Source organism: Mus pahari, chromosome X, assembly GCF_900095145.1.
Source record: "Mus pahari chromosome X, PAHARI_EIJ_v1.1, whole genome shotgun sequence".
In the NCBI taxonomy this organism is placed as follows: domain Eukaryota; kingdom Metazoa; phylum Chordata; class Mammalia; order Rodentia; family Muridae; genus Mus; species Mus pahari.
In genome coordinates, this window is record NC_034613.1 from 70,352,971 (window position 1) to 70,371,990 (window position 19,020).

General features: G+C 36.8%; 1 protein-coding gene and 1 non-coding gene across 6 annotated transcripts in view; one reads left to right on the top strand and one right to left on the bottom strand.

Annotated features, from left to right (window-relative positions):
• The window catches only part of Dmd (dystrophin), a 2,621,826-nt gene that overhangs the window by 69,986 nt on the left and 2,532,820 nt on the right, over positions 1–19,020 (top strand). The window lies entirely within an intron of this gene.
• LOC115063182 lies at positions 4,694–4,830 on the bottom strand. Its single transcript, XR_003843073.1, has one exon. It is a non-coding gene; the product is annotated as a small nucleolar RNA SNORA70 (small nucleolar RNA).

Genomic DNA, 19,020 nt, shown 5'->3' on the forward strand with positions numbered 1-19,020 from the left:
GTTAGCGAGAATTTTATTGAGTATTTTTGCATCAATATTCATTAGGGAAATTGGTCTGAAGATCTCTATCTTTGTTGGGTCTTTATGGTGTTTAGGTATCAGAGTAACTTTGACTTCATAGAATGAATTGGGTAGAGTACCTTCTGTTTCTATTTTGTGGAATAATTTGAGAATAGAAATTAAGTCTTCTTTCAAGGTCTGATAGAGTTCTACACTAAACCAATCTAGTCCTGGGCTTTTTTTTTTTTTTTTTTTGGAAGACTATTAATGACTGCTTCCATTTCTTTAGGGGTTATGGGACTGTTTAGGTCATTAATCTGATTCTCATTTAACTTTGGTATCTGGTATCTGTTTAGAAATTTGTCCATTTTATCCAGGTTTTCCAGTTTCGTTGAGTATTGCCTTCTGTAGAAGGATCTGATGGTGTTTTGTATTTCCACAGGTTCTGTTGTTCTGTCTCCCTTTTCTTTTCTTTTCTTTTCTTTTCTTTTCTTTTCTTTTCTTTTCTTTTCTTTTCTTTTCTTTTCTTTTCTTTTCTTTTCTTTTCTGATTTTGTTAATTAGGATACTTTCGCTGTGCCCAGTGAGTCTGGCTAAGGGTTTATCTATCTTGTTGATTTTCTCAAATAAACAGCTCCTGGTTTGGTTGATTCTTTGAATAGTTCTTTTTAGTCCCACTTGGTTGATTTCTGCCCTGAGTTTAATTATCTCCTGCCATCTACTCCTCCTGAGTGAATTTACTTCCTATTGTTCAAGAGTTTTTAGGTGTGTTGTCAAGCTGCTAGTGTATATTCTCTCTAGTTTCTTTTTGGAGGCACTCAGAGCTATGAGTTTTCCTCTAAGGAATGCTTTCATTGTGTCCCATAAGTTTGGGTATGATGTGGCTTCAATTTCATTAAACTCTAAAAGTCTGTAATTTCTTTCTTTATTTCTTCCTTGACCAAAGTAACATTGAATAGAGTGTTGTTCAGCTTCCACTTGAATGTTAGTTTTCTATTATTTATGTCGTTATTGAAGATCAGCCTTAGTCCTTGGTGGTCTGATAAGATTCATAGGACAATTTCAGTATTTTTGTATCTGTTGAGGCCTGTTTTGTAACCAATTATATGGTCAATTTTGGAGAAGGTACCATGAGGTGCTGAGAAGAAGTTTTATTCTTTTGTTTTAGGATAAAATGTTCTGTAGGTATCTGTTAAAACCATTTCTTCCATAAATTCTGTTAGTGTCCATGTTTCTCAGTTTGTTTCTGTTTGCAGAATCTGTCCAATGATGAGAATGGGGTGTTAAGGTCTTCCATTATTATTTTGTGAGGTGCAATATGCGCTTTGAGATTTACTATAGTTTCTTTAATGAATGTGGGTACCCTTGCATTTGGAGCATAGATGTTCAGAATTGACAGTTCATCTTGGAAGATTTTACTTTCGATGAGTATGAAGTGCCCCTCCTTGTCATTTTTGATAACTTTGAGTTGGAAGTCGATTTTATTCAATATTAGAATGGCTATTCCAGCTTGTTTCTTTGGAACATTTGCTTTGTAAATTGTTTTCCAGACTTTTACCCTGCGGTAGTGTCTGTCTTTTTCCCTGAGGTGGGTTTCCTATAAGCAGCAAAAAGTTGGGTCCTGTTTATGTAACCAGTCTTTACTCTATGTCTTTTTATTTGGGAACTGAGTCCATTGATATTAAGACATATTAAGGAAAAGTATTTGTCGCTTCCTGTTATTTTTCTTGTTAGGGTGGGATAATGTTCTTGCAGCTGTCTTCTTTCAGGTTTGTTGAAGGATTACTTTCTTGCTTTTTCTAAGGTGTCATTTCCCTTCTTTTGTTGGAGTTTTCCCTTTATTATCCTTTGAAGGGCTGGATTCATGGATAGATATTGTATGAATTTGGTTTTGTCATGGAATACTTTGGTTTCTCCACCTATGGTAATTGAGAGTTTTTCTGGGTATAATAGCCCGGGCTGGCATTTGTGTTCTCTTAGGGTCTGTATTACATCTGCCTAGGATCTTTTGGCTTACATAGTCTTTGGTGAAAAGTATGGAGTAATTCTAATAGTCCTGCCTTTATATGTTACTTGACCCTTTTCCCTTGCTGCTTTTAATATTCTATCCTTATTTAGTACATTTGTTGCTCTGATTATTATGTGTCACAAGGAATTTCTTTTCTGGTCCAGTCTATTTGGAATTCTGTATGCTTCTTATATGTTCATGGGCATCTCTTTCTTTAGATTAGGGAAGTTTCCTTCTATAATTTTGTTGAAGATATTTACCTGCCCTTTAAGTTGAAAATGTTCATTCTCATCTATACCTATTTTCTGTAGGTTTGATCTTCTCATTGTGTCCTGGATTTCATGGATGTTTTGAATTAGGATCTTTTTGCATTTTGCATTTTCTTTGATTTTTTTTTTTTTGTGTCCATGTTCTCTATTGAATCTTCTATACCTGAGATTATCCCTTCCATCTCTTGAATTCTGTTGCTGATGCTCACATCTGTGGTTCCTGATTTCTTTCCTATGGTTTCTTTCTCTAGAGTTGTCTCCCTTTGGGTTTTCTTCATTGTTTCTACTTCCCTTTTGAGATCTTGGATGGTTTTGTTCAATTCCATCACCATGTTTGGTTGTGTTTTCCTGTAATTCCTTGAGGGATTTTTGTGCTTCCTCTTTAAGGGCTTCTACTTGTTTAACAGTTTTCTCCTTTATTTCTTTAAGTGAGTTATTAATGCCCTTCTTAAAATTCTCTACCAGCATCATGATATATGATTTTAGATTCAAATCTTGCTTTTCATTTGTGTTGGGGTATCCAGGACTCACTGTGGTGGGCCTACTGGGTTCGAATGATGCTGAGTTGTCTTGGTTTCTGTTAGTAAAATAAGTTTGTTTGCCTTTTACCATCTGGTAATCTCTGGTGTTAGGTGTTTTAGCTGTCTCTGGCTGTAGCTTGTTCCTCCTGTGATTCTTTAGCCTCTGTCAGCACTCCTGGGAGTCCAACTCTCTCATGAGTCACAGTGGTCAGAGCACTCTCTGCAGGCAAGCTCCCCTTTTTTCAAGGAATGTGCACAGAAGTCTGGAGCTCAGATTCACCTCCTGATACCTGGGGTAGAGCCCTCCCTGGAGGCAGATTCTCCTCTGTCAGGGAAGGAATCCAGGTGTCTGGGTCTCAGCTCTCTCTCCTGGCTGAGGATGAAGGCCCAAAGGGATCTTGTCCAAGAAGCTCTGTTGCTTCTGCCCCCCACATGCTTTCCTGAGTAGACTGGTTTCAGTGATCCCAAGATTCTGGGTGTGCTAGAGCCTGCCCTTGTCCTTTGACCCTGTTGCTGCTAGCACAAGGCCCTCTGGGGTTTTGGAACTGATGTTGAGTTCCACTCTCCAGTGATCTCAAGGTCCAGGGTGTGCTAGGTTGCCTGCAGCATGGAGAGTCCTCTGGGTCCTTGTTGCCTTCTGCTGAGATCGCTGTGAAGATGCATATTTCTTTTATTTTAACTTAATTTTTTATTATTATTAACATTATCATTATTATTATTACTAATTGAAAATAGATTCGTCTCTCATACAAAACATCCTAGCTACAGTTTCACCTCACTCCACTACTAACAGATACCCTTCACTTGCCCTCCTCCCCACATCCCCCTTCCTTTTCCTCTTCAGAAAAGAGCAGTTCTCCAAGAGATGAAAGTCACACAAGACATAATAAGATACAATAAAACAAGACAAAACCTCTCACATCAAAAGTGGACCAGGCAACCAATTAGGAAGAAAATCATCCCAGGAGCAGGCAAAAGAGTTAAAGATATACCTACCCCCACTGTTAGGAGTGCACAAGAATACCAAGCTAACAGCCATAACCTATATGTAGAGGACCTAGTGTAGCCCCATGCAGGCCCTGTCATTACTGCTTCTGTCTCTGTGAGCCCATGTGAGCCCCAATAGTTGACTTGGTGGGCCATGTTCTCCTGGTGTCCTCTCTTCATTCTGACTTCTACAGTCTTTCCTCTCTCTCTTCCACAGTCTTCCCTGATACAACAGGGGAGAGATGGGTTGGAAATCTCCAATTTATATTCTCCCTGCACATAATTTCTGGCTGTCAATTTGCTCCATGTAACTACAGAGTGTGTCTTCTATTCCAATGATATTAATTTCCCATTGCTCATATTTTATCATTGATTAAAAAACAAAAGAAAGGAAACAGGCAAAAAATTATCAAGTGGTGTTATTTTTGTTTTTATTTGTTTAATTTTTAATTTTTCAAATTAATTTATTTTTTAAGCGGACTTGATGCAAGATTTATTATTGAAAATGATTTGGTAGGGCATAGGAGAGCACTGTGGAAGCCTTCAGGAATTCAGGGCTCTCCACTTGTCCAGAGGACCACGATTGGGGATATATTTGACACCACAGCCATCAGGAATGAGCCACTTCCCAGCAACCATGTCTTTAAATTCATCTGCATTAAACTTGGTGAAGCCCCACTTCTTTGAAATGTGGATCTTCTGGCGGTCAGGGAACTTGAACTTGGCTCTGCTCAGAGCCTCAATCACATGTTCCTTATTCTGTACCTTGGTCTAGATGGACCTGATGACCTGGCCAAGGTGAACCCTGGCCACTGTGCCCTGGGTCTCACAAAGGCACCACACATACCTGTCTGGAGCCTAGATCAGGGACAGCATTGTGATCAGAGGCTTGATTACCAACTGCCAGAAAATTGTCTCCATGGTCCCTTGAGGCAACCCATATAGACAATAGTCTATATACATTACCAAGGAGGCTGCTGTTTGCAACCATTGCACACCAAAATCCCCACGGGGAAAAGAGACTTGGTTGGCATAATTAGCTGCACAATTTATTTTTTATGCTCCTTATTTTATTCCTGCCACCCCAATCTACCCTAAGACTGTTCTATGTCTCATACCTCCTACCAAGGACCCTGTCTCCATGTGGATGCCCCCCACCTCACCTGACCACTTAACTCTCTGGGGCCTCTAGTCTCTTGAGTTATTTATGTCCTTCTTAAATCCTCTGTCATCATCCTGAGATGGGAGTTTAGATAAGAATCTTGTGTTTCTCATGTGTTGGTGTATCCAAGGCTTGCTGTGGGGGAAGAACTGGATTCTGATAATGCCAAGTAGCATTTGTTTCTATTGTTTATGTTCTTGTACTTGCCTCTTGCCATTTGGTTGTTTCTGATGTTAGCTGGCCTTGCTGTCTCTGTCTAGATCCTGTCTCTCCTGTGAGGTTGTGAGGCTATGAGGCTGTGAGGCTGTGAGCCTGTGAGCCTGTGAGCCTGGGTCTGTCAGAATACCTGGGGGTCAAACTGTTTCTGGGTATGTTTTCAATGAGGAGGACTATAGCACAGAGTCCCCACCTGGGTGTAAATGTAAACCTGATGGATCATATCCTAGGCTGGTCAGAGGTTGTTTTGCCTTTTGATTGGGGTGGGGAGGCCTGTAGCTTAGAATATCTTTGTCTTGGATGCTGTTTTTCCATCCATTCTGTTAGTCTGTTTCTTTCTATTGGGTAATTGAGTCTACTGATATTGAGAAATATCAATGACCAATGATTGTTGATTCCTGTAGTTTTTATTGTGGTTATTGTTATTATTGGCTTGTTGTTGCTGCTGCTGCTGGTGGTGGTGGTAGTGGTGTGCATGTGTTTTGCTTATTTTGATTTGCTGGTATGATATTATTATTTCCCGAGTTCTCATGTATATTGTTAACATCCCTAAGTTGGTGTTTTTCTTCTTGTGTTTTATTGGAAATGTTTTCTGGACTATTGAGATGGAATTCTTTTTCTTCTATGTCTCTTTTTCTTAGGTTTCCTCTATTCATAGTTTCCCAAACTTCCTTGAATATTTAGTTTCAAGAGTTTTTATATATAGCATTTTCTTTGATTGATGTACCCATTTATTCTATTGTATCTTCTATACCTGAGATTCTCTCATCTATCTCTTTTATTTTGTTGGTGAAGCTTTTCTTTATAGTTCCTGTTCTTTTTCTTAAGTTTTTTTTTCCCTAGAACTCTCCCAGATGTTTTCTATTGATTCTATTTCCATTTTCAGGTCTTGAACTGTTTTATTTCCTAACACCGCTTCTTTAATGTTTTCCTGCATTTCTTTAAGGGATTTATTCATTTCCTCTTTGGAGACTTCTATTATAGTCATAAAGCTGTTTTAATGTCTTTTCCTTATACTTCAGCTATGTTGGAATCCTCAGGGCCCATTGTGGTAGAGTAGCTGGGCTTTAGTGTAGATATATTATCCTGGCTGATATTGTGTTTTTATGTTGGCCTCTAGGCATCTGGGTTTGGGGTGATTAAAGTTCTAGATGTGGATTTTTAAATTTCTCTTTTTGAGATGACTATTTTTTTCTCTTGGTTTATGTATCCTCTCTGTAATTTTTGAAAGTGTGATATTTCTGATATACCTATAGATATAGCCTGTTTACCAGGTGCATTCATATGGAACGTCTGCTGGGATTTGAAGTTAGTTCAGTTGGATTAGTTGGGTTAAGGAAGATTGAACGAGGTCTTTGTGATTAATTCATGATGGGGTCACAGAGGAAAGCAGTACATTTGCTCTTTCATACAATACAAAACAATATATAAGAATCTATTAATTTAAGTGTAATTTGGACATTTTCTTCACCATATAATAAGCAATGTATTGTAAATGATAATTTTTCTGGTAGATTAGATATATGTTCACTAGTGTAACAGAAATAGTCTCAAGTGTGTTCAGCAACAAATACATCTTTCTTTTTTTTTTTTTGAGACAGGGTTTCTCTGTGTAGCTCTGGCTGTCCTGGAACTCACTTTGTAGACCAGGCTGGCCTCGAACTCAGAAATCCTCCTGCCTCTGCCTCCCAAGTGCTGGGATTACAGGCGTGCGCCACCACGCCCGGCCAAATACATCTTTCTTAAATTTTGATTTTGATATAGGCTATGTCTCAATTAAACTTGGATAATGTTGATGAAAAACTGTTGATAGATTCAGCTCTATTCCATATTATCCTCTTTTTGAAAATAGACTACATTTGGACAAAGTTCATTCTAAGCAAGAGATAGGACATTAATAGGCATAACCAAACTGTGCAAGAGATTTAAAAACCTAGGATCACTGTCTATCAGACAAAGAAACACACATGGCTAACCCTAATATCCAGAGAATGAATCAAGGAATTTATTCTCTGGTTAGAGAGGATGTTGAATAGTTTCCTCATGAAAATGGCCTTATCAGATTTTGAAATTTAGAAGAAAAATCTCCATGCTTTGTCTCCCACAATGAAACTGGATTGTTATTTTTATTGTTGTTGTTGTTGTTGTTGTTGTTGTATGGGAACCAAAATTTTTAATGAGTTTTCCAGGAAATACTAAAATTCAGTAAAAATTGAACATAAATGTATTATACAAGAGAAAGCTAACTTGAGGGAAGTGGTACAGTTAGCTATGTTATATGCCTTGAGGCAGAAGATTTCTAATTATTGTTCAAGTGTAATTCAAATAAAAGCAACAAGATTAGTGTGATTAGCATGATCAATAATTTCAATAATGCGTTACTTACACTGGTATACTTGAGGTCACTGAAATAAGACATTTTGCTAGATTCCACTATGATGACGATAACGCAATCAAGCAAGTAATTTATGAAAGCTGAATAAAGGAATTGAATAGTACATAAAAGCGTATTGACACAGACTCAAAGGAAGTAAACTATGTTTATAAGGGAGGTATTTATCATAATTACTGTAGAAGAGTAGAGAAATTTCCCTTCATCTTTGTCTCTGATGTATACTTATAACATCTACTTAAATAAATAGCTAGAAGGAAAAAATTGTATTCATAAATATGTGAGGCCTTCAATTTTTCTTTAAATTAATATGGTGATAAAAGTTTAACTTAAGTGAATATTACAAAAAGTAGAAAGTAAAATATATGCTCATCAAAACTGATAGGAAGGAAATCAGGAAGTAAGCAGATAATGATGGTGGTGGCTGAGACTCTGCAGGACTGGTGGTAATTCACAATGCAAAAAGAGCAGTCCAATTCATAGTAATATTTGTAACTTATTTCTGGATCAAATGACCACATGCATAACACATTTTCACTAAGTTCACTGGTGCTAATATTACAATGTTTTGATTAAGATGTCAAATTTCTGTGTTCTGACCTGGAGCAAGTTATGTCCTTCAAGTGGTATAATTGTTGGAAGAAATCTTTTCTTCCTGTTTCCTTATAACTGTATGAGTGAGATCACTGCCATTATTGTAGGTTATTGTTAGACCTATGCTTAACACGGAGTAGCACTCACAGTTCCATGCAAAATGTCATTTCATAACATAGCAGCTTACTTTTCAAGGCTAGCAAAAGGTATTCTGTTTCTCCAGTCTCCTAAGTAAAGAATAATAGGCAGAAATTCTTCAGAGTTAAATATTATACAATGGCATGATTTGTCACATTTATGTCTGAATCCTTAGTCAACAGAAATGATAATATTTTCTTCACATTTAGCATTGTCGAAACTGGAAGTAAAATATAACATGTTGGGTTTTTTTTTTTTTCTGTTTTAGAAAAGGTAATGTGAGCTTCACTGACATTTAATAAAGTGAAGTAAGAATATATTTTTACTCACAGATGGCTTACCACATAGAGGGTATTCTAATCTATAATGGAAATTTATAGTGTTTTCTATGATAATAATAATAATAATTCATTATCCACAAATATCTTGTTTTTAGCCAAGGATAAGTAGTAAAATTCAGAGACCTTGGATAAAGTAGACAGTAACAAAGTTTGTTTGTTTGTTTTGGTAGGATATAGGAAAATTAAAAAAAAAAAACCTGTTCATTAGTACTCAGGACTTTTTTAGAATAATTTGAATCAAGATTACAGTCTCCTCCTCTGTATATGGGTTTCATGAAAAAAACATACTTACTTCTTCATGTCTACTGCTCTTCAAAGACCTTCTTTAAATGGTAATATTATAAATAAAACCATGGCATTCTCCTCTGTCTTAGTCAGGGTTTCTATTCCTGCACAAACATCATGACCAAGAAGCAGTTGGGGAGGAAAGGGTTTATTCAGCTTATACTTCCATACTGCTGTTCATCACCAAAGGATGCAGGATTGGAACTCAAGCAGGTCAGGAACAGGAGTTGATGCAGAAGCCATGGAGGGATGGTCTTTACTGGCTTGCATTCCCTGGCTTGCTCAGCCTGCTTTCTTATAGAACCCAGGACTACCAGCCCAGAGGTGGCACCACCCACAAGGGGACATCCCCTCTTGATTACTAATTGAGAAAATGCCTTACAGCTGGATCTCCTGGAGGCATTTCCTCAACTGAAGCTCCTTTCTCTGTGATAACTCCAGCTCTGTCAAGTTGTCATAAAACTAGGCAATACATCCTCTAAGCCATTATGCTATGGTAATAGGTGGAATCTAACTAGACATTGATTAATTGCCTTCTCTTTCTTTCTTTCTTTCTTTCTTTCTTTCTTTCTTTCTTTCTTTCTTTCTTTCTTTCTTTCTTTCTTTCTTTCTTTCTTTCTTAATACAGATGGTTATTAGACAAGGCAACCCAATAAGAGGAAAAGAGCCCCAATAACAGGCAAAACAGTCAGAGATACACCCACTTCCAGTCTTAGAAATTCCACAAAAACATCAATCTAACAGCAAGAAAATATACAGAGAGAACCTAATAAAATACTTGTGCTTTGTATTTGTGTTTTGTTTTGCTGTGTTTGGTTGTGGTCTTTTTGAGGCCTGCTCTTTTCTGAAGAGAAATGGTTGGAGAGTGGATCTAGAGTAGAGGAGAAGTGATAGGAGCAGGAAGTGGAGGGAGGGAAAACTGATCTGGATATATTATATGAGAAAGTAGTTTGCTATTTGGTGTCAAGGAGGTCTAATACATAGAAAATTTCATAAGATTTATATTAGTAAATCTCTATGATTTTTTAGGATTTTAAATTAATACCAAGTCAAGTTCTTCATTCTTTTTAAACTAGTTATTTCAAAATTATATACAAGCTGATTTGATCATGCTCATCCTCCCTGCCACACACTTCCCAGTACATTCCTCTTAAGTTCTTCTCCATCAAAGCTAATTTGCACTGCTCACATGTTCTGGATCATGGGAGATCTGACAGAGGTTAAACCTTTAGAGAAAACTTACCCTTTCTTTCCCAGCAACTAAGAACTGCCAATAGCTCCTTGGCCAGGAGTAAAATTGTGTACCAAGCTCCCCTTCCATGCAGGAATTTTGACTGGTGCTTGAACATATCAGCTGTTTCTAATGCCTGCACTCTTTCTGTTCCCTCTTTCACAAAGGTGTCTAAGCCTTTGGAGAAGGGGTACATATGTGGATGGACATTTTATAGTCTTTTAATCTTTGTACACAGACCACCTGTGGGTCTCTGTGTTATTCATTATCTACTGTTAAATGAAGCTTCTTTGATGAGAGCTCAGAGATGCCATAATCTATAGGTATTATGATAGGTCATTAGGATTTGGTTTGATATTATGTTTATTACCAGAATAATTGTGGGGAAACCTTGCTAATTAAGGTCACAGCTTGCCTGATAGCTCCTCTACCAGCAGTGTTTCTTGTTCTTTGATCTTCTCTGGGTAGTCCCAAGCCACAAAACCCCCTACCCGCAGAATGTCATGTAGTCTTGATGAGATTACAGTTCAGCTTTCTTTCTCCTGATAAGAACTTGTCCAGCAAGCAACCTGGAATTCCTGGAATGCCTCTCCATGCCAATGAGGCATTCTTTGATACCCTAAGCTCTAGCCAATGATACTTACCCACTCTGGAAGCTCCTACCTTCTTCCCCAGAATTTTATAGCCCTTGATTCACCCCTAATAAATTTGAGCTGCCTCTCTGTAGCTGATGCCAGAAGTCTGGCATTTCCCTCATACTCACAGGCAATCTGAACTTTGTTGTTGACTCTGACTCTGCCCCCTTCGTACGCATGGGCCAGTGACCAACATCTCCAGGGAAAGAAGGGAAAATCACAAATAATAATAATAATAATAATAATAATAATAATAATAATAATAATAGTTCTCTCATTATAATCTAGGTACTGTATAGCTATAGGTTCTTGAACCAATAACAGTACCAGAAGTGGTTCTCATTTTATTTAGTAGGTCATAAATAAAGACTTAAAGTGGTTGGTTATACCCATATTATGCACACCACTGTTACACTATGAAAGATGGCCAGTGTGGAGGAAACTTCCAGATCTATTCCTAAACAAAAGTTGCAGCTATGTGTCAGTGTGTTTCCATTGAGGTATCTAAACTGTGTCATTGAAATTAGATGGAGGTCTATGATAGAGCACTTGCTTAGCATTCATAAAACCTGGAATTCAAAACTCTATATCAAAATGACAAGACTATTTTAGTTAGATCTGATGTCATATACCTGTAATCCTTAGGAAGCTGAAGCAGAAGGATCAAGAGTTGGAGACCATATCATATCAGTTTTCTGATGTTGGTATCTTCTGTGTGATAATCTTATTCAACATATGGAAAATTTTAAGTTCTTGCCAATATACTTTAGATAAAGAACATTTGGATATTAAATAACTCAACATCTACAAAGCAATTTCAAAATGAGATTAAAATTTAAGATTTTTTTCTAACTACCTACTTTATGCATTCCATATCATGAAACATTATTTTAAATGTGTCATGCTCTTTAAAACCAATCAGTATCACTGGGAATGATATATCTACAGAATTTTAACCAAGAAACAATTATAATTGGTATCCAATTTCAAATGAAAACTCACTTTTCTCAATAGAATTGGACTGGATATATTAACTAAACTTCAGGATACACCTCATGCCAAGGAGTAAATGACAATTTTACTTCTATTTCCATAGTTATCTAAATCCTAAACAAAAGAAATTAATAAGGAATGACACTCCATTGCATTTTATCTCTTTAAAGTATTACATATAGAGGATTATGAACATTAATTTATATTACAAAATGCTGGAAACTAGCGTACTGACATTAATCATTGTTAGTAGACTTCTAAATTTCATATGACTAGGGTTCAGGTGCTAGCCATTTGACTATTTTTTTCTACCTCTTAAAATTACACACTTACTGACTTGCACTCTAAGTACTGAGTCCCCACCACCCTTAGTATCAAGTCCCCAGCACCCTAAATACTGTTTCAGCACCCTCAGTACCAAGTTTTTAACATCATTAGTATGGAGTCCCCAGCACCCTAAGGATTGAGACCCCAAGCACCCTAAGTACTGAGCCAAAAGTACCCTAAGTACTGAGTCACCAGCACCCTTATTACTGAGCCACTGAGCCACCAGCACCCTAAGTACTGAGCATGCAGCACCCTAAATACTGAGCCACAAGCACCCCATATACTCAGTCCCAGCACCTTAAGTACTGTGTTCCCAGTACCAAAAGTACTGAGTATCCAACACTCAAAGTACTGTGTCCTATAACCCCAAGTACTGAGAATCCAACACCCTAAGTACTGAGACACAAGCACACAAGTACTAAGTCCCAGTACCCTAAGTACTGAGCCACAATTACCTCAAGTACTCAGCCCCTAGCACCCTAAGTACTCAGCACCTAGCACCCTTAGTACTGTGTCCCTAGCACCCAAAGTACTGAGAACCCAGTACCCTAAGTACTGAGCCACAAGCACCCCAAGTACTAAGTCACCAGCACCCTAAGTACTGTGTCCCCAGCAATCCTAGCACTGTATCTCCAGTACCCTAATTACTGAGCCACAAGTACCCCAAGTACTCAGCCCCTAGCACCCTAAGTACTGTGTCCCTAGCACCCAATGTACTGAGAACCCAGCACCCTAAATATTGAGCCAAAAGCACTCCAAGTACTCAGCGCCTAGCACCCTAAGTACTGTGTCCCTAGCACCCAAAATACTAAGAACCCAGCACCCTAAGTACTGAGCCACAAGCACCCCAAGTACTAAGTCACCAGCACCCTAAGTACTGTGTCCCCAGCAACCCCAGCACTGCATCCCCAGCATCCTAAGTACTGAGTCATCTGCAACATGTCCCCAGAACCCTAAGTACTCAGCTCCCAGCACCCTTAGTACTGTGTATCTAGTACCCAAAGTAATGAGTCCCCAAAACCTTAAGTACTGTGTCCCCAGCACCACAAGTACTTAGAACCCAGCACCCTAATGACTGAGCCACAAGCACCCCAAGTACTAAGTCCCCAGCACCCTATGTACTGTGTCCCCAGCACCTTAAGTACTGTGTCCCTAGCACCCTAAGTACTGAGTCACAAGCACCATAAGTATTTATCAACCTACACTCTAAGCACTGAATCCCCAGCAACCCACATACTGTGTCACCAGTATCAGAAGTAGTCAGTCCTAAGCAGTCTAAGTAATGAATCACCAGTACTCTGAGTACTGAGTCAACAGCACCAAAAATACTGAGTTCCTAGAACTGTAGGTATTAAGTACTAAGCATCCTGAGTACTGAGTACCCGGCTTCCTTAATACTGAAGCACCAGCACTCTAAGTACTGAATCAACAGCACCCTAAGTACTAACTCATCAGCACTCTAAGAACTGAGACCACAGTACTCTAAGTACTTAATTACCAGCACTATAATCACTGAATCACCATCCCTCTTGTACTGAGTTACCAGTTCTATATGTACTGAGTCCTGAGTATTCTACATTCTGAGTCACCAGCACACTAAGTCCTGAGCATTCTCTCTGGATTATGGTCCTAATGTGGAAAATCCTATATAATTAACCTCTCCCCCTACAATCATGTTAAAATTTGTTGAGTTGATAATTAATATAATTATCTCCATTTACTCAGGTAATTTAGTTACATGACAAGAGCTGCTCTAGCCAACCACCAGTATCCATGGAAACCAAACAAATCCAGAATTCTAAGATGTGGAACTTTAAAATTAGAAAGTCAACAAATCTTATCCAAATCATCATCTGAGTAATGAATCCCCAACTCTCTAAGTACAGAGTCCTAGCACCAAACATACTGAGTCCCCAGCATCATAAATACTGTTTGCAAAAACATGAACATGTCAACATAAGAGATTCAGCAAAAGTGGGGGCAATAAGGTTCAAAAGCTAATTTAAGTGAATATAACGCTTTCCAAGAAGTTGGTACTTTCTCGCTTCTGGAGAGGTAATTTCATAAACCTAGAAGAAACTAAATAAGACCTGCATTTTTAAACAAAAATCCAACAGGATTGAATTGACAATTTGCCTTGTGAAGCACAAAGTTGACATAAAAATTCAGAAAAGTTCTAAAAATGATTCTCCACAAGTCTCCTTGAGATGAGTGAGAGATGTTTCATAGCTCTTAATCACCATAACATGTGTACATATGTATATATGTACAAATTATTTATTATTATAATTAATATATTTAAATAGCATAATACTCTATTTACAATAGCTCTATTTCTTATGTTGTTACTGGAAAAATATACTTTTATACACTGTCTCTTGCAATATAGATATATCATACATAATGTCTTCTAGATCATACAGGAATAAAAAAATTATGATCGCAAGTACATTAATATTGACTTTTGGGTTTTTATGTTTAAACCTATAAATTTACAGCATAGCATGCATTGAAATTTTGCTTTTCTAATGAAAAGATAAGCACACATTTTCTTTATCTATCAAGTTATTCTAGTATAATATCTTTCAAAGTTTTTCTTTATAGAATGAGATACTTATTCAGAAATATGTGCACAGATAACTGTATGAGGATATTCTATTTATCACATGTTATGATAAATTATCATATGTCTTTAGTTCCAGTGTCATACTGCCTTGATCACATTAGTTTAGTAGTAAATTTTAAAGTCATAAGTCCTCCAAATTTATATTTTCAAAATTAATTTGGTTAATACAGATCTCTTGTCTTCCTGTATAAAATTTAGAAGAAGCCTATCAATTTTGACAAAATATAAATAAATAGAGAGCTTACTAGGATTGGCTGGAAACAACATTGATAAATTTGTAGAGAATTATCATTTTAGTAGTACTCATAATTTGAAATTTTGAAATGATTTGATAGATGTCAATTCTTCAAACAATAAGCCACACTTAGTTTATACATTATCTCCATATTTACCTGCTCAGTATTCCAGATAATGAATTACTCATATTAACATTCAAGATAAAGAGGCTACAGCTATTTGATATATCAAAAGTAAAGGGATAAAAGAAAGACCTGTTTCTATGCTAATTTACTACTCCTTTCCTACATACATACCTAGTACTTTCTACTAGACCTTTAAAATATAGTTGTTTATATTCTAGCTTCATGAGCTACTCAGCAATAAATGATCTGGAGGAATTACCTCTCTGTATAGCTGGGTGTACATGTACACATGTATAATTCTAGTATTTTAAAAGTAAAGGCAGGAGGACTAAGATAAACATATCTGAACTACATTGTGAATTCTAACCCAACTGAAGGTATATTTTGACCAAAAAAAAACCTGCTCAAATTAAATAGGAACAAAGAATATATTAGTTTAATTGGATATTGATTTTTACTTATTAAACTTACTATAGTACAAATCACTATATCTGTAATTGTCAAGATAGAGGAAAAGAAGACTGAAGTAAGTATTTGTTAATCCTTTTCTTTAATGTTTTCTAGGTTTTGGACAATGTCATACATGAGTGCTGTACTTATATCAACTCTAGTCTAACCTCTAACTTCTTCCATTACCCACTACCACCTCACAAATCTTTGACAGTCTATATATTTATAATCTTAAGAATATGTATTTCAGATTTTTCTCTCCAGTGATTCTCTGAGGTGGGTCCACTCAGGAGTGTACAGGCTGCAGAAGCAGCAGAGCAACTAAGACAAGGTCCTATGGGCCGACAACTGCAGCCAGGAGGTAGGATTTTTCCACAGCCCTCTGTGCACTGATCTTGTCAGAAGAGAGCTTGTCTCCTGGAGTGTTGACTTACACACAGGCTTCCAAACTCACAGGAGGAACAGCAAGACAGAGACAGCAAGAACATCTAAAAACAGAGATTACCAGATGGTGAAAGGCAAATACAAGAATCTTACCAACAGAAATCAAGACTACTTGGCATCATCAGAACACAGTACTCCCACCAAAGTGAGTCCTGAATAGCTCAACACAACAGAAAAGCAAGATTCAGATTTAAATCATATCTCTTGATGCTGATAGAGGATTTGAAGAAAGATATTAATAACTCCCTTAAAGAAATACAGAAGAATACTGCTAAACAGGTAGGAGTCCCTAAAGAAGAAACACAAAGATCCTTTAAAGAATTACAGGAGAACACAGGTAAACATGTAGAAGACCTTAAAGAAGAAATACAAAAAATCCCTTAAAGAATTGCAAAAAATACAACCAAGCAGGTGAAGGAAGTGAACAAAATCTTACAGGATATAAAAATGAAAGTAAAAACAATAAAGAAATCACAAAGGGAGACAACTCTGGATATAGAAAACCTAGCAAAAGAAATGAGGAGCCATAAATGCAAGCATCACCAACAGGATACAAGAGATGGAAGAGAGAATCTAAGGTGCAGAAGATTCCATAGAAAACATTGACACAACAGTCAAAAAATATGCAAAATGCAAAAAGATCTTAACTGAAAATATCCAGGAAATCAAAAACACAATGAGAAGACCAAACCTAAGGTAGGGATGAAAATGAAGATTTTCAAATTAAAGGGCCAGTAAATATTTTGAACAAAATTATAGAAGAAAACTTCCCTAACCTAAAGAAAGGAATGCCCATGAACATACAAGAAGCCTACATAATTCCAAACATACTAGATCAGAAAAGAAATTCCTCCTGACACATAATAATCAAAACACCAAATGCACTAAACAAAGATAAAATATTAAAAAGCACGAAGAAGAAAAGGTCAAGTTATGTATGAAGGCAGACCTCTAAGAAATACACCAGACTACTCAGCACAGACTATGAAAGTCAAGAAGATCCTGGACAGATGTCATACAGACCCTAACAGAACACAAATGCTAGCTCAGGCTACTATACCCAACAAAACTCTCAATTACCACAGATGGAGAAACCAAAGTATTCCATGACAAAGCCAAATTTACACAATATCTATCTACTAATCCAGCCCTTCAAAAAATAATAAAGGAAAAACTCCAACACAAGGAGGGAAAATAAGCTCTAGAAAAAAAGCAAGAAAGTAATCTTACAACAGACATAAAAGAAAAAAGTCACATGAACAGAATCCCAACAATAACAAAAAATAACAGGAAGCAAAAATTAGGTTTACTTTATATCTCTTAATGTCAATGAACTCAATTACCCAATAAAAAAAGGCATAGACTAACAGACTGCTTACATAAACAGGACCCAACACTTTGCTACATACAGGAAACACCCCTCATTGACAAAGACAGACACTACCTCAGAGTAAAAGGCTGGAAAACAATTTTCCAAGCAAATGGTCCAAAGAAACAAGCTGGAGTAGCCATTCTAATATNGANTAAAATCGACTTTAAACCTAAAGTTATCAAAAAAGACAAGGAGGGACACTTCATACTCATCAAAGGAAAAATCTATCAAGATGAACTCTCAATTCTGGATATCTATGTTCCAAATGCAAGGGCATTCACATTCATTAAAGAAACTATAGTAAAGCTCAAAGCACACATTGCATCACACACAATAATGGGAGACTTCAACACCCCACTCTCATCAATGGACAGATCCTGGAAACAGAAACTAAACAGAGGCACAGTGAACCTAACAGAAGTTAGGAAACAAATGGATTTAACAGATATCTACAGAACATTTTATCCCCAAACAAAAGAATATACCTTCTTTTCAGCACCTCATGGTACCTTCTCCAAAATCGACCATATATTTGGTCACAAAACAGGCCTAAACAGATACAAATTTTTGAAATGTTCCCGTGCATCCTATCAGATCACCAAGAACTAAGGATGATGATCTTCAATAACAACATAAATAATAGAAAGCCCACTTATACATGGAAGCTGAATAAAACTCTATTCAATGATAACTTTGCCAAAGAAGAAAGAAAGAAAGAAATTAAAGACTTTTTAGAGTTTAATGACAATTAAGCTATAATATGCCCAAACTTATGGGACACAATGAAAGCAAGAAGAGGAAAACTCATACTTCTGAATACCTCAAAAAAGAAACTGGAGAGAGCATATACCAGCAGCTTGACAGCCCAACTGAAAACTCTAGAACAAAAAGAAGCAAATTTACCCAAGAGGAGTAGAAGGCAGGAAATAATCAAACTCAGGTCTGAAATCCACCAAGTAGAAACAAAAAAAATTTACGTTCTTAGGAAAAAAAAAAAAACAATGGTTCTTTGAAAAACTCAACAAAATGATATATCCCATAGCTAGACTAACTTGAGGGCACAGGGACAGTATCCTAATTAACAAAATCAGAAATGAAAAAGGAGACATAACAACAGAACCTGAGGAAATCCAAAACATCATCAGATCCTACTACAAAAGCCTATACTCAACAAAACTGGAAAACCTGTAAGAAATGGACAATTTTCTAGACAGATACCAGGTACTAAAGATAAATCCGAATCAGGTTAATAATCTAAAAAGTACTATGTGCCCTAAAGAAATAGAAACAGTCATTAATAGACACACCACTACCACCATGACCACCACCACCACTCATTCCACCAAAAAACAAAACAAAACAAAACAAAACAAAAACAAAAAAACAAAACAAAAAACAAAAAAACAAAACCAAAAACAAAACAAAAGAAGCAAGCAAACAAATAAACAAAAATAAAACCCAGGTCTTGAAGGGTTTGGAGCAGAGTTCTATCAGTCCTTCAAAGAAGACCTAATTCAACACACAGACTCAAGAAAGAAAGAGAACTTCGGACCAATTCCCCTTATGAACATTGATGCAAAAATACTCAATAACATTCTTGCAAACCAAATCTAAGAATAAGTCAAAACAATTGCTCTATAATACAGCTTAAGGTCAGGCATGGTGATT